The 16,771-nt window shown below is 34.9% G+C and overlaps 2 long non-coding RNA genes across 4 annotated transcripts; both read right to left on the reverse strand.

The window, feature by feature from the left end:
* Positions 1-349: 349 nt before the first annotated feature.
* LOC120780529 lies at positions 350-13,518 on the reverse strand. 2 transcript variants are annotated; one of them, XR_005705895.1, is made up of 6 exons: positions 13,362-13,518; positions 2,266-2,409; positions 2,114-2,199; positions 1,692-1,898; positions 1,329-1,439; positions 350-1,268 (listed from the first exon to the last, which is right to left on the reverse strand). It is a non-coding gene; the product is annotated as an uncharacterized LOC120780529 (long non-coding RNA). The 2 variants fall into 2 exon arrangements; XR_005705894.1 differs by having other exon boundaries at positions 1,329-1,898.
* LOC120780531 lies at positions 10,928-12,716 on the reverse strand. Of its 2 annotated transcripts, XR_005705898.1 has the most exons (3): positions 11,514-12,716; positions 11,242-11,457; positions 10,928-11,172 (listed from the first exon to the last, which is right to left on the reverse strand). It is a non-coding gene; the product is annotated as an uncharacterized LOC120780531 (long non-coding RNA). The 2 variants fall into 2 exon arrangements; XR_005705897.1 differs by having other exon boundaries at positions 11,242-12,716.
* Positions 13,519-16,771: the final 3,253 nt, after the last annotated feature.

Raw genomic sequence — 16,771 nt, forward strand, 5'->3', positions numbered from 1 at the left:
AACTGGCGCCACGTAGCGAAGAGAAGAAACGACTGGCGCGCTGTTGTTAACTCGGCTATAATCGCATAAGCAGTGTCTACGCCAATTAAGAAGAAGAAGTGTGACTTTGTATATTTTTCTTCAAAGCATTTCTCTTTCTCATGAATTCAGTCGTTTCACATACATATATTTCTGCCTTTGAACGTGCTCATTTCTGCTAAATAGCAGCGAGAATGGTAAATTCCTTACTGCAATCCTTTCAGCTCTGTTAGCCGTCAAATCGGACATCATACAGAATTCAATTTGCACCTTCTCTATGCTTTAAGTTCTCTGATTGAACGTGCTCATTTCTGCCAAATAGCAGCGAGAATGGGGATTTTTACTTTGGTGCTACAATTTACAAAATTACTTAAATCTATCAATTTACAAAATTACTTAAATCTAAGTGTTTCTGGACGTAATTTGTGCATACAGTATGTAACACAATTGAGCAAATAAAATCACGAATGTCGATTCTTACAAAAAAAAGTGTATTTAATTTGGGCGACTTGAATTACAATTTTTTCAAATACATTCTTCAGCCCTTTATAATATAAAACAACAAAAGAGTAACAAATTTATTCTCCAACGAAGAAAAATACTCTTGCCTTAATATATCTACATATATACATATTCGCGTCCATATTTTACTAGATTAAAATTAGGTCCCCACCACCACTTTTACAAAAGCCACCCCAAAAAAGGATTTTTCCGCCCCCAAATTTGAGTGTTGGGATAACATCGTGGCTGGTAATAGTCTTTGATGATTTCTTCCAAACGTAATGTATTCCGCCTGACCCGTGAAGATTAATCTTGCTTTCTTCTGTTCAAAATATATTCGTCCACTATTCTGGAGTCCAGTTTCGGTACGCTTTAGCAAATTTTAGACGTAGTTCTTGATGACGTTTAGTAAGCAAAGGTTTTTTAATTTTGCGCCTGGCTTTAAACCCTAGTTTTTTCAACTCGCGGTGTACAGTCATGCGAGAAACTTGTTTTCCGTAAGTCCTCTCCAGTTCTTCTTGAATCTCAGTACCTGATTTCACTGCTCCAGAGGAAACCAGACGGTTGATTGTTCGTCTATCGTGGTTATCTAAAACGGAGCGCCGACCGGATCGATGTTTTGGAACTGAATATTTTTCACTGACCCAAATGAAATTTCAGCTCAATTTGCAACTTGCCGATATTAGAGCCCATCACTCAACCATTGAAGCACAGATTTTTTAATAGAATCAGCAATTTTCTTAATTTTTCTAAAAAAAAACAAGAAGTTAAACAGCTTCACAAAAAAAAAACTTTCTAATTCTACTTACCGTTTATAAAATGAAAAGTACTTCTGAAAACGTTAGTTAATTGATAAATCTTGCTACTGGTATTTAAAATACTCGAAAGTTGTTTATTTGGTCTTAGCTATGCTCACACGCCTGAACGCAACCGATGTTGTTACACAATTGAGCAAATGTGCACGTGGCGCAAACCAGACGCCGCCAGAAAAATATCGAGAAATTGTACCGTTATATTTCCGCGAAAAAAACTCAACTAGTGTACCTATTCGCATGCATATGTATATATTCTTTTCGTAATAAGTTGAGTAGTGCAAAAAAGTTTTGAAATCAGGAATATTTGATTTTATTTGCTCAATTGTGTTACATACTGTACTATATGCAAATCAGTACCATTTACATCGGTTTTGAGAGTCTTCCTTAAGAAAGGTGATCCACCCAATTATAAGACGAACAATTTTCTGAATTGACACAAATTTCGGGGTTGTCTTTACCGAGTTTGTGGCAGACTCCGTCGTTGTTCAGAATCTCCAAGTCATCATTTTTTTTCAATTGGGTCAGTGGAATTTAGATCAACTGACACTCGTTGAAAAATATTACCTGCAAAAATATAATAAACATACATACATGCGTATAAATAAATGGAATAAATTGTTAGTTAAGATTATTATTATAATTAGGATAATAAACAGTGCAAAAACTTAGTTTGTATGTTAGTACATATTTGCATTTGTTAACATCAATACATTTTTATAAAAGAATGTTTTCTGCAGTTCTAGGTTTATAATACCACAATTTAATATTTTGATAATTACCGGTTAGAGATAAGTAATTCCCTTCCAAATCTGGTGTGTTGTCGACTTCAACATTTCCTTCTTCTGTGATCGCTCCTTCGTTGTGACTAAGTATATTAAACATGCAAGAGTGTTTGGTTATATTATTATTGTAATCAAAATGCTATAATTACCCATTTCAAACTGCAAGTTTCTTTCGAAGGCTTCTGGCGAGAAGTGCTCTTCACAAATGCATGCATTTTTATACTCTCGCAACAAAGTTGCTAAGGAGAGTATTATAGTTTTGTACACATTACGGTTATATGTAAGTCCTAAAACTAAAAGAGTTAGATATACCAAAGTGATCAGGGTGACGAGAAGAGTTGAAAACCGGATGTCTGTCTGTCCGTCCGTCCGTCTGTCCGTCCGTCCGTGCAAGCTGTAACTTGAGTAAAAACTGAAATATCACGATGAAACTTGGTACACGTATTTTTTGGCTCCATAAGAAGGTTAAGTTCGAAGATGGGCAAAATCCGCCCACTGCCACGCCCACAAAATAGCGAAAACCGAAAACCTATAAAGTGTCATAACTAAGCCATAAATGTAGATATTAAAGTGAAATTTGGCACAAAGGATCACATTAGGGAGGGGCATATTTGGACGTAATTTTGTTGGAAAAGTGGGCGTGGCCCCGCCCCCTACTAAGTTTTTTGTACATATCTCGGAAACTACTATAGCTATGTCAACCAAACTCTACAGAGTCGTTTCCTTCAGGCATTTCCATATACACTTCAAAAATGGAAGAAATCGAATAATATCCACGCCCACCTCCCATACAAAGGTTATGTTGAAAATCACTAAAAGTGCGTTAACCGACTAACAAAAAACGTCAGAAACAGTAAATATTACGGAAGAAATGGCAGAAGGAAGCTGCACCGAGGCTTTTTTTTAAATTGAAAATGGACGTGGCGTCGCCCACTTATGGACCAAAAACCATATCTCAGGAACTACTAAACCGATTTCAATGAAATTCGGTATATAATATTTTCTTAACACCCTGATGACATGTACGAAATATGGGTGAAATCGGTTTACAACCACGCCTTCTTCCAATATAACGCTATTTTGAATTCCATCTGATGCCTTCTCTGTATAATATTATATATACATACATTAGGAACCAATGATGATAGCGGAATAAAACTTTACACAAATACGGTATTTGAAAAATATGTAAATGACGGATAATGAAATCTCGATTATCACTTTATCATGCGAGAGTATAAAATGTTCGGTGACACCCGAACTTAGCCCTTCCTTACTTGTTAATTATACTTTTTAATTCACATTCATAAAAAATAAGCAATTTCTACGACATAAAAGTATTGGCACACCCGGTCTGTTAATTAAAAAATACTCAATCTGGCCACTCCTTTTCCGAGAATACAACACTTTTCTTTTCATTTATTAACAGTTATTCAAATTGTCAACCATTTTGCGGTTAACGCACTATTAGTGATTTTCAACATAACCTTTGTATGGGATGTGGGCGTGGCTATTAACCGATTTCTTCCATTTTTGAACTGTATATGGAAATGCCTGAAGGAAATGACTCTATAGAGTTTGGTTGACTTAGCTATCGTGGTTTCCGAGATATGTCCAAAAAACTTAGTAGGGGGCGGGGCCACGCCCACTTTTCGAAAAAAATTACGTCCAAATATGTCTCTTCCTAATGCGATCCTTTGTGCCAAATTTCGCTTTAATATCTTTATTCATGGCTTAGTTATGACACTTTATAGGTTTTCGGTTTTCGCCATTTTGTGGGCGTGGCAGTGGGCCGATTTTGCCCATCTTCGAACTTTACCTCCTTATGGAGCCAAGAAATACGTGTACCAAGTTTCATCATGATATCTCAATTTTTACTCAAGTTACAGCTTGCACGGACGGACGGACGGACACTTAATATTAATGGGTGAAATGGGACCGTTGCCCCACTACTAAACACCATTAATCGAAAACATGTAAATTGTCATAACTAAGCTCTACAATAATACATATACATACAAGGCTGTTATTTGGTACAAATAATTGTATTGCGAGGGCATCTATGGCTGTAAAAATGTTCTAAAAGTGGATGTTGCTCCGCTTTCTAATAAGTTTAATTTTTATATTTCCCAAAATATTTAAGCTATAATAACTAACAAAAACGAACAGGGCAAATCTTTTTCGCGATACTACTTCCTATATAATAGTTCCGTTCAAAAATTCTAAAAGTGTGATAATTCTTTAAACAAATGCTTAAGTAACATAAAACTTTATACCGTAAATGATACGAAAAGGCTTTATAGGATCCGAGATCAAATTTGAACGATGGGCGAGTCATCGCACACGCGTAAATCAAATTCGGTAGGTAATATTATATATTTACAGTGCGAAAATGGTTGGGGTCAGACTAAAACCACGTCTACTTCTCTTATAACACAATTTTAAAATCCGGATAAGACTTTACACGAATAGTGCTTTTTAGATGTGCCAACCAAAACTATTAAAGCCCCGGATAGCGAATATTTAGACACCGGTTCCTATTGCGAACCCTTTACCAAAAATATCGGTTAACCCTTCAGATATATTATTAAAATTTAACAAGTAAGGAAGGGCTAAGTTCGGGTGTCACCGAACATTTTATACTCTCGCATGATAAAGTGATAATCGAGATTTCATTATCCGTCATTTACATAGTTTTCAAATACCGTATTTGTGTAAAGTTTTATTCCGCTATCATTATTGGTTTCTAATGTATGTATATATTATACAGAGAAGGCATCAGATGGAATTCAAAATAGCGTTATATTGGAAGAAGGCGTGGTTGTAAACCGATTTCAGCCGTATTTCGTACATGTCATCAGGGTGTTAAGAAAATATTATATACCGAATTTCATTGAAATCGGTAGAGTAGTTCCTGAGATATGGTTTTTGGTCCATAAGTGGGCGAGGCCACGCCCATTTTCAATTTTTAAAAAACGCCTGGGTGCAGCTTCCTTCTGCAATTTCTTCCGTAAAATTTTGTGTTTCTGACGTTTTTTGTTAGTCCGTTAACGCACTTTTAGTGATTTTCAACATAACCTTTGTATGGGAGGTGGGCGTGGTTATTATCCGATTTCTTCCATTTTTGAACTGTATATGGAAATGCCCGAAGAAAACGACTCTGTAGAGTTTGGTTGACATAGCTATAGTAGTTTCCGAGATATTTACAAAAAACTTAGTAGGGGCGGGGCCACGCCCACTTTTCCAAAAAAATTACGTCCAAATATGCCCCTCCCTAATGCGATCCTTTGTGCAAAATTTCACTCTTAATATCTTTATTTATGGCTTAAGTGAAAGACACTTTATAGGTTTTCCGTTTCCGCCATTTTGTGGGCGTGGCAGTGGGCCGATTTCGTCTCATACCCTCTGAACTTAACTCTTCTTATAGAGCCAAGAAACACGTGTAACAAGTTTCATCAAGATATCTCAATTTTTACTCAAGTTACAGCTTGCACGGACGGACGGACAGACGGACGGACGGATAGACAGACATCCGGATTTCAACTCTACTCGTCACCCTGATCACTTTGGTATATATAACCCCATATCTGACTCTTTTAGTTTTAGGACTTACAAACAACCGTTATGTGAACAAAACTATAATACTCTCCTTAGCAACTTTGTTGCGAGAGTATAAAAACAATTTTCCCGGCTTTCATCCTTGCAAGTTACAAGAATATAAAATGTTCGGCTACACCCAAGCTAAGCCATTCCTTACTTGTTTTATTGTAGAATTGGCAATCTTATTTCTGGGAGGTTATTTGTACATAATTGCAATGATGACTATGTTTGCAATACCGCACTAGTTCTAAATTACTAGATAGTTTTTTTTATACTCTCGCAACAAAGTTGCTAAGGAGAATATTATAGTTTTGTTCACATAACGGTTGTTTGTAACTCCTAAAACTGAAAGAGTCAGATATAGGATTATATATACCAAAGTGATCAGGGTGACGAGTAGAGTTGAAATCCGGATGTCTGTCTGTCCGTCCGTCTGTCCGTCCGTCCGTCCGTGCAAGCTGTAAATTGAGTAAAAATTGAGATATCATGATGAAACTTGGTACACGTATTCCTAGGCTCCATGAGAAGTTTAAGTTCGAAGACGGGCAAAATCGGCGCACTGCCACGCCCACAAAATGGCGGAAACCGAAAACCTATAAAGTGTCATAACTAAGCCCAAAATAAAGATATTAAAGTGAAATTTGGCACAAAGGATCGCATTACGGAGGGGCATATTTGGACGTAATTTTTTTGGAAAAGTGGGCGTGGCCACGCCCCCTACTAAGTTTTTTGTGCATATCTCGAAAACTACTATAGCTATGCCAACCAAACTCTACAGAGTCGTTTCCTTCAGGCATTTCCATATACATTTCAAAAATGGAAGAAATCGGATAATAGCCACGCCCACCTCCCATACAAAGGTTATGTTGAAAATCACTAATAGTGCGTTAACCGACTAACAAAAAACGTCAGAAACACTAAATTTTACGGAAGAAATGGCAGAAGGAAGCTGCACCCAGGCTTCTTTTAAAAATTGAAAATGGGTATGGCGTCGCCCACTTATGGACCAAAAACCATATCTCAGGAACTACTAAACCGATTTCAATGAAATTCGGTATATAATATTTTCTTAACACCCTGATGACATGTACGAAATACGGCTGAAATCGGTTTACAACCACGCCTTCTTCCAATATAACGCTATTTTGAATTCCATCTGATGCCTTCTCTGTATAATATATACATACATTAGAAACCAATAATGATAGCGGAATAAAACTTTACACAAATACGGTATTTGAAAACTATGTAAATGACGGATAATGAAATCTCGATTATCACTTTATCATGCGAGAGTATAAAATGTTCGGTGACACCCGAACTTAGCCCTTCTTTACTTGTTTTTTACTAATTTTAATAGAATTGACACATGACATAGAAAAAAATAATATAAAGTAGTGTGCAAAATTTTATCCGAGTTGTATTCGAAGAAGTATGGCAAACGTTGTCAGCTAACTTTATAAAAAAGTTGCGTTCAACTTCAAATCTTTTGACTGACTGTGTTGATGGTTTTCACCGTTGGGCTTTCCACAATGCCAAGGAACAATTAGTAAGACAATATACAATTCAACAGATGATGTTAATATGTATGTATATAAATGCAAACATATTCTGATGACACTTTAAAACAAGCCGAGTTCAGCTGATTACCATAATTATAAAAGATGTTACTTAATTGTTCTCCTAGGTTTGGTGATTGCACGTAATGTTATTTTTATTTAGTGTACTTTTTTGTTATAAATCCAGATACCGTTTCGTATACATAAACTATTGACACAATGAGTTGGTTACGAACAACTAAAATAAAATAAAAATAGGAGGTATGTAAATGTACAAGGTACATTCCAAAGTAAACAGAGCATTTGGAATCTAGCGCCTCCTGGTGGCGCCATCTATAGGTCGACTGGTGCGTTAGAATCTGCTATCTTTATCGATTGTCCAGTGAGAATTTCAGGGAGCACGACGTAGCACTTTCAACGCTTTCAAAGTAGCCCTGAGGTCATAAATGACGATCAACATGTGGGCCAATTAAAATCCGTGATCACCGGAAATTCCATCGAAACTTTGTGTGAATTCATCAAAAATCAACCGAAATCATGAGTGGAACTCATGGAAAAGGAATTAAAAATATTGAAAAAGTGGCCGTCGTCCCGCTCTCTAATAGATTTAATGTACATATCTCCTAAACCACTAAAAATATAACAACCAAATTTGCTAGGCTCAAATATTATAATAACTCTTATCAATCGTGTGAAAATGGATCAAATCGGACACTCCCCATATAACGGTACTGTTCAAAACTACAAAAGCGCAATAAAACATTAAATTTTACTCCCGCGATGGTATGAAAGGGCCTTATGAGAGCCGGTGCGAAAATTGCACTATGGGAGTGGCACTGCCCACTTTTTGGTAAATCACATATCTCTGAACTCGAGCAACCGACGAATATTACAGAACGTTTTTTACCCATAAGAGTGTATCTATGTGCCTAAAATAGATACAATTGGACGAAAACTAGACCTATACACCATATAACTAGTACCAGGATTTTCGAACATCCGGCTGACTTTGGTCCTTCTTATTGGTGATTTTTTGTGAGGTATCTTAATGAAACCCAAGCAACATTCTTGTAGTATGTGGCATAATAATAATTAATAGATAAAATCGGGTCGATACTACCCCACGTTCTACTTATAATACTTTTCGTTTTTCTAACAAACCTTATGATGAATATGACGGTCAGTGTATGAGTTATATAAAGTATATCTTTATATATATAAATCTTCTGTCCGTGTGTTTGTAATTGAACTGCTCCTAAACGGCTAGACCGATTTTGATGAAATTTTTTGTGTGTGTTTAAGGTGATTCGAGGATGGTTTAGATTCACAATTTGGTCCACTGGAAAATGTTTTTTTAAATTAATATTTCATTTGTAATTAATTGCTAATTTTGGAATGTTTTACATTGGATCCGATAGATTGCGCTACCATCGCAGTATCCAATATTCAAACCTTTAATTGGCGTAAACTTGCAATAAACAAAACGATGCGAGAGTAAAAGGCGACATCTGTGGACAAGTTTTCATAATGTGGACAGAGTTGTTCGTTCTTAAGTAATAAAGTGGGTGATTCAATCTATATATATAAAGGAAAGTTGTGTTAGTTACACCATTTATAACTGAAGAACGGCTAAGCCGATTTGGTTGAAAATTGGTGGAGAAGTTGCTTAAAACCAGGGTAAGGATATAGGATACCTTTTATCTCCTTATGTCATAATTGAATACAACTCATATATACAAAAATTATATTTAAATCATAAGCATTTGTTCAAAATTTATGTAGGAATCATTTGAATATATGCGAACGATTTTAAACAGATTCTTCCTCAAAAATAAAACTATTGCTAAGTATTTGGAATAGTAGAAAAGAACTACAACCAAATACGCAGTAAAATAGATTATAACTGGCTCAGTAATCAGTCGTTGAGTATGTATTATATCACGTGCATCCCAAAAGACTGATATTATAACCTTTCCATCCGACTTTTTCGTCTTTCCACGCCTGAAAACCAGTTCATCATGTGCAGTCCGCTAGAATGACAGTCGTTTGGACTTCAGTGGGAAATGATGGAGTTATGTTTCTATTGTCACACACCGACGCAAAAATTCAGTTTTATTACGATTAAAGGGCACTCAAGCACTTCTTAGAATCAGTTATTCGTTGTTTTTGTTGGATTATGAACTTGCGAGGCACCCACTTTGCACAGAGCTTTCGCCTCTTTAAGCTTAGCAAATATCTTTTCATCGGTGGATTTCCCTGAGCATAAATTTAACAGTATTCTCCCCCATAAAGCAATGCTTTATTAACACTCGAAATGCCTTATGATCCATTTTTTTTAAAACTAACACAAGTTGCTTCATAAAAATGGTATATCTCATTAACTAATAGTTATAATCCAACTAATAGAAATCATATAGATGGTAGTAATAGCATTATCTATGTATCAGCCACAGTGAAGCGTGGACGGGTCCTCTAGTGTATCTATAAATTTGCTTAGAATCCCATCCTTTGGTTGACGTTTTAAATCTTGAAGTATTTGCCTGGCTTTAATTCTTGCAAGTTGCAAGAGTATAAAATGTTCGTTTGCACCCAGAACTTAGCCCTTCCTTACTTGTTATTTTTAATTTTTACTATAAGACATGCAATTGAGATCACTGCATACAATTCGTTTTTTAGACCTTCGTCATACCGTGAAAAACATTTTGAAGCAACCGTTTTATTGAAGCATCATAAAGGTCCTCAACTATTGTTCTCATTTTTAAGAAGAATTCATTGCTCAGTCAAGTTGCCACTTTCTCTGTGAACTCTAGCACAATCCAGATACAGAATACTTGGAACCCATAAGGCACCAAATATAAAAGACTGTATTGGGAGTAGGAACATAAGCCTGAATTGGAGCGATGTCCATAGTTATTATAAATAGTTATTAAGGGAGTTTTCTTAGCTATGTGGTTTCAAAATATAAAGTAAAATACATACTTTTTAATGCTATGACCAAAAGTTTAGATGTGGTTTGCAATTATGTTTCTGAAATATGAAATTTTTCATCACTTTTTGTAGCGCTTGTGGCAGTATGTCTGCAAAGCGCGCCGAATATTCCATTTCAAGGACCATTTCGGCGTAGACAAGCGACTTCTTATAACTCCAAAAAATATAGTCAAGCGGTGTTAAGCCGCACGAATTTGGAGGTCACACCACAGATATACATACGAACCGAACCATTAGTGTGGTAATAAATTTGCACGACTTCCAAACGTTGTATATTTATTTAAATATATATTTATTTAAATATATATTTATTTAAATATATATATATTTAAATATAGTATATGTATAGTATAGTAAGATCAAGAAATTTATCCTTAAAATACGCTTCGATTGAGTAATTTAGTGCTCGATAATCCAATTGTTTTTTTTTTTGTTTAATAATAATTTTTTGACTTTTTATCCTTTAGTGCTGTTCTCCCCTCAGATATAGCAATCAAGCTTGGCTAACATTCTTTCCGATTCAGTAAAATTTAATTTAATTCACGTAATATTAATCTATATGCGCTTTATAAGTGCACAAATGTCTCTGATTGTACTACTCGTATATGTATAAGTATGTACACTCATACATATATGTGTACTGTGAAATCAGATCACAACAGAATGTTTGTATTATATGTTTCAATTTCATAATTCTATTTTTTAAAATGATTTTAGTAAAATCACAATTGCTAAATAAAATATAGGTTTGTTCACAATTTCTATTTTTCCACGGTTCTTAACTCTTATTAAAATATTGGAAAGCAGTCGCGTCGAAAAATTTTGAATTGCGTCTGCATTTCAGCATTTCACAACATTAGAAATTTATACCTAATTGTAAAGATTTCCGCAACATTCTGAATCCAATACCTAATTAAAGTGTAAAACATAGATAAATTTAATAATTTGTATATTATTGTAAAACTTGTTTGCACTTACGAAAAGCTGATTTTGAGGCTATCATCTCTGCATGCCACCCATTGGTTAAAATAAGCAATATAAAACTATAAATGCTATCGATAGTCCCATCGATTGTTTGCAGTTCTACTTCCTCTATACAACTGGCCGATTTAGCCGAACCGCATGAATGGCTATTGAACAGTGAGATCTAACTCGTTCCCCTTCAGATGTGAGGGGAAGGTTCCTCTTGCTAGACTAATGATGAAATAGCTTCATGGAATTTCTAGTGAGGACATACACTCTTTGATTACCTTTCAGGGTACAGTTAGCTAGCTCAGCGCTAATATTGTCGCTCCTTTTCCGGAGTCATCCATATATCTCCGTCGATATGTGAGCAAAGAAAAAATTGGCTTGACTACGGTTTCGAATATCCAAAACACTACATATCAGAACAGAGAATAAAACACATCATCCTGCGGGGTGTCTCTGTTATTCTTTCGAGATTCACTATTTCATTCCCCTACGTCCAAAAAAAAGTCGTTATAAGGCACCCTCGAGATCGGGAAAAGTGTCTATCATACATTCCTTGTACATAAATGATCCCTCGAGCCATCGTGCAAAACAATATCGAAAAACATGCCCTTGCTGTAGGCATGCTGGGTCCTTAACAATTTACACCTTTTTATTCTATTCCTAATGTACAAGTCCATGAGCTTCTCCAACGTTTTCAACAAATACGAGGATAGACTAATATGCCTTATATTCTTAGAAATGTATTGAGAGTTCTATCCGTAACCAAGCCTTAGATCCAAGTTCTAATCTAACCATCCTGGAGCGAACTTTATCAACTCCCTACACCACCATATACCATCTGCACTTCTAAAATAACCCAGTTGAATATGGTGTTTTCGCGAGAATGTAATTCAATCTTGGGGAATCATGACAACCCCTAACACTTCCCCAGAAGGCTTTCCAGGCGGGTCTCTTGGTTTTCTTTAACTCAGACTTCTACATCGCCAGTCCTGCCTCATACAACGCCCAGTCGTCACAAGAGCCCCTTCTACGGTCTTTGTTGAAAAATATTCTGCTCGAAGAAGTGATCTTAGTCAGCTCCGAAAACCTTCGATAGGAGTGTCTATTCCGTTTCCTTAGTTTTTAGGGCTAAAAACTCGACGTATTCATCAATCGCGCCGCGGATAGGTTCGAGTCTTTGTCGGGCACGACTGCAAGAGCTGTGTGTTCCGTTTTGTATTATCGAAGGTTCGTCGCAATTAGGATGTGCGCCGGAGTTTCGGTTGACCACCTTCATAAAACCGCGGACATAGCGGCCACTCATCCTCCCGCATATCGGATTAAAAATATAAAAAAAATTTAATTTACAACTTAAAAAATTTATTAGAAAAAGCAAAACTTTTAATAACAAGCATTTAATTAAGATTTAAAAAAAATATTGTTTTAGAATTACTATTTTTCGCATTTGTGTACTTCACTCAAATTAAGAAATAAAATTTTAATTTTTGAATCCCAAACATTTCGGATTACATATTAAAAAAAATATATATTTAGATTCCCAACGTCGCGATTAAAACATAAAAAAGTAATATTTGATTAAAAAAATTTTGCAACCAAGGAAAAATTATAACCAAAATAAATTAATAACTGTAAAATAATTACGTATTTTATAAATTGCATGCTATAAATTCGTTTTAGTGATTGCATATCTTTATTTAAATTTATAGGCTGGCAAAATTTTACCTAACTGATGGGCTGGTAATAACTGAAAAATTTCCACCGTTTGGTACACAGCCTAAGTACAATAATTCAAATTAATCGCGTGTGCAATTGAATAACATCACTATGCAAAAGATAATAATCCATTTATTAATTCAACTTGATAAGAAATACACATACATACGTATGTACAGCAGACTTGTAATCATTTATGTGCATGCATATGAAAGAAATTATCGTCAACTACATAGTTCAGTTGACATATACAAGAGTGTCAAAGCGCAACTATTGCTCGCGTTAATATTTGTACAATTCTATGCGTATATGTATGTATACTTACAAATATATTTAGTAATGTAAATGCTTGTGTGTACAATGTCAAAAATATTTTAACAAAATTTTATACAAAATACCACTTCGTACTAAACCTCTCTTTGATACGTGATATACGAGTACGTAATACATAGCACTTCATCAAATATGTTTTAAGACGTAGAGCATAGACGTGATTTAATGGTTTTACTTATGTTCAAATAACTATGTAATACTGAGTTCATATTGTATTTATATTTTGTAGTGAATAATGGAATAATGCAGAATTTGCATAGTAATAATTTGTGATGTTCTGCTTTTGACTTCCTTTAAACAGCGTTTATTTTATTAAAGACAATGTACGAGAAATATAAATAAAGGTGAGGCGATGTTAAAAATTTAAATTACTTATTTATTTAGACAATAAAACCGAGAACCAGAACACATGCAGATTTAATATAGCGAAATAAGACAAACTAAAAAGGTTTAAATTCATCAATATTCAGCTGCTTCAAGTTTATACTCTAAAGCAGTGGTGCGCACGCCTCAATACTACTACATTTTACGTTTGCGCTGCACAAACATTGCTATAGATTTTCGTACGTACCTAGCGTACGTGTTCAGCCGCTTTCGTGTGCGTGTGATATTTTTCGCAGTAGCAGAATTATCAGTCAAACACGCGTGTTTGGATTTTTATTGCGTTGAGCGCCACTGCTCTAAAGGGATGATAATAGTTGTCTAACGAATACGAAACTCTCTCATTTTCCTTAATTGGTTGCGATGGAAGTCAGAGAATTATGAACAGCTGATATCAAAAAAACGGGCTGCCAGAAATAAACCAACTAAAAGTAACTGACAAAGGCAATGCGAAACAAAATTTCAAAGAACGGTACAACTAATATTGGATTTCGAGCAACTAAGGCCTTTTTTGCTATTCTTGGTTTATCTCATTATGAGTTGTTATATTTCTTTCCCCAAAACGGACAGGCAATATAACCGCACATCCCCCACAACCGGACACATTTCATAATTGGGCTACTATCCACCACGAAATACGTGTAAAAATTTGACGATGGGCGTGGCACCGCCCACTTTTAGGGAAAATCACATATCTTGGGACCTGCTCTACCGATTTCAACCAAATTCGGCATATAGCATTCACATATAATACAATTTGAAATTCCATCTCTTGCTTTCACTTTCCAGTACAAAAATAGAGCAAAAATTAATATAACTCAACAAAACTCTGCACGAATAATGCCATTTTATGACCAAAAATTTTCAAGTCGAACTAAAACTGTTTAAGCCTCTAGCAACCGAATATGGATCCCAGTGCCTATAGTTGACTTTTTACTGAAAAGATAGGTCAATGTGAGTGGTATGTAATTGTAATTCCAAAATAATCCCTTTCTGATAATAGTTTCTCTGAATGTAAAAAATAGGCTGAATCGGTTCAATACTGCACTTAGCCCTATATACCTAATATAAAGATTTTCGAATTTTCGGGTAACTTTATACCGCGAATATCGGCCAATATATGAGTTATCTCAATGTAAATGAGAAAGCGTGTTTTTTTATAACGATTCTTCTTTGTGCTTAGATTAAGAAATGGGTGAAAACTTGATCTCGCGCCTATATAACTAATAAAACAATTTTCAAACATCCGTCTAATATTACTCCATATAGATTGGTGATGGTATTTGAAGTACCTTAATGAAGCTTAAGGATGACTTATGTAGTATAATTTTTGATAATTTAATAATTGATTGCAATCCATTCACGATTTCGTCGAACAATGCTCTGGCGCCTCTGGTTCACACAACAAAAACTAACATGATAATTGTTATTAATTCCTTCTGAAATATAGTTCTAAGTAACAGTATTTATTTTTATTTCTTGTGATTTTTATTTAAGTTGTCGTGTGTTCAAATTTTTGATCACCTCTACTGAAAAGAGTTGACTTATTTACCATTTTGTTAAATCGTTTCCTGGATATTTATTATTAAAAATTTGTAACATATGCAACATTAAATTTTAATTTTTGTGATTTTAAGAGTAAATTGTAAAACTTGTGTTTATGCTGCGTCCCCATATATGGACATTTCCGAACAGAAACACTGCAACGCGTCGTGACTTTGGGAGTCCGATTATGAGGACACTGCATTTTATTATGTTAAATGATTATTGAAAAATTTTAATTGTTTATCTACGTACTGATTTAGTTCTATTGTGGTATTGGTCTACTCTGAATCCGAGCATGTAAAAATAATATTGAAATGCAAAATGCCCAAAAGTTATTTTTAAAATACCCTATTATTTTTGAGATTGGCATCATTAACAAATGTTATAAAAAATAAGAGTTTTGCCATCTCTCTCCCGAATTACAGAATTTCGTGCCATGTCATCTTTGAAAATGGGTTGAGTTTTTATTATTGATTTTTCTAATCAAGCTAATGGGAAGATAATTGAGCTTATTTTAAAATTTTAGTCTCTTGTATTATATGTGAGTATTTTTTATATATAATATTACGTGTATTATTTTTACTTGTAGCGTACTGCTTAAAAATCGAAGCGTTCATCCATATAATCTTTTGCTTGTATCTGTATGGTGAGCCGATGCCCAAAAATTACTAAAATTTTTTGGTCAACAGTTTTCATAAATAAAGAATATAATCTTAAGGTTAAATTCTGTTTAAAAAGTAATTACATCTACAAGTGTTGGCGCGTTTTCAATCCTGTGTTTCTTCTGGCAATTTGTAGTTTTACAAGAGAAGTAAGCGAGGGTAAAATGAAATATACTCGCGTTCAGCAACACTTTTCGTGTTTTTGTTCACAGTACGCTGTTTCCATTTTCCAATAGGGATGACATGAGTGCTTAGTGTCGTTTTGGCAACTTTTCGGGCGCTTTTGATAGTTTATGGTCGTAATAGTCGGCCACCTGTTCGCTATTCGTCGAAATGTTGAAAGTTTCGAGAGTGCTTTAGACAACCGCTGAGCACGGTGTGATTTACTAGTTATAGTGAATTTGCCGCCTGGAAAAATATGATATGGATAAAATTATTTAATACGTCCTATCTAGCACACATTGTTTATAAAGTCACTGGTTCTCAAAGTGTATATTTTGTATATAAATAAATTTAAATACATTGGTGAATTCTAAGGATTCATTTGACTCATTGCACAATTTGATATTATTCAGAGTTAACTTTGGAATATAAACAACATGCTTTTAAAACAGATTTCAGATAAGCTTACACTACAAATTGTGATAGTTTGTATGTTAGGATTAACGATCATACCCAGGACGGTCTTAAATCAAGCTGCGACCCACGCAAGAATTTGGGGCCCTTTTTGAAAGTAAAAAAAGCGACTTATACTATTTTTTTACATTTAATAAAGGTAATCAAATACAGTAGGGGTATTCTCTTCTTCTTTTTCTTCTTAATTGGCGTAGACACCGCTTACGCGATTATAGCCGAGTTTACAACAGCGCGCCAGTCGTTTCTCCTTTTCGCTACGTGGCGCC

Source organism: Bactrocera tryoni, unplaced genomic scaffold (assembly GCF_016617805.1).
Source record: "Bactrocera tryoni isolate S06 unplaced genomic scaffold, CSIRO_BtryS06_freeze2 scaffold_25, whole genome shotgun sequence".
Classification (NCBI taxonomy): domain Eukaryota; kingdom Metazoa; phylum Arthropoda; class Insecta; order Diptera; family Tephritidae; genus Bactrocera; species Bactrocera tryoni.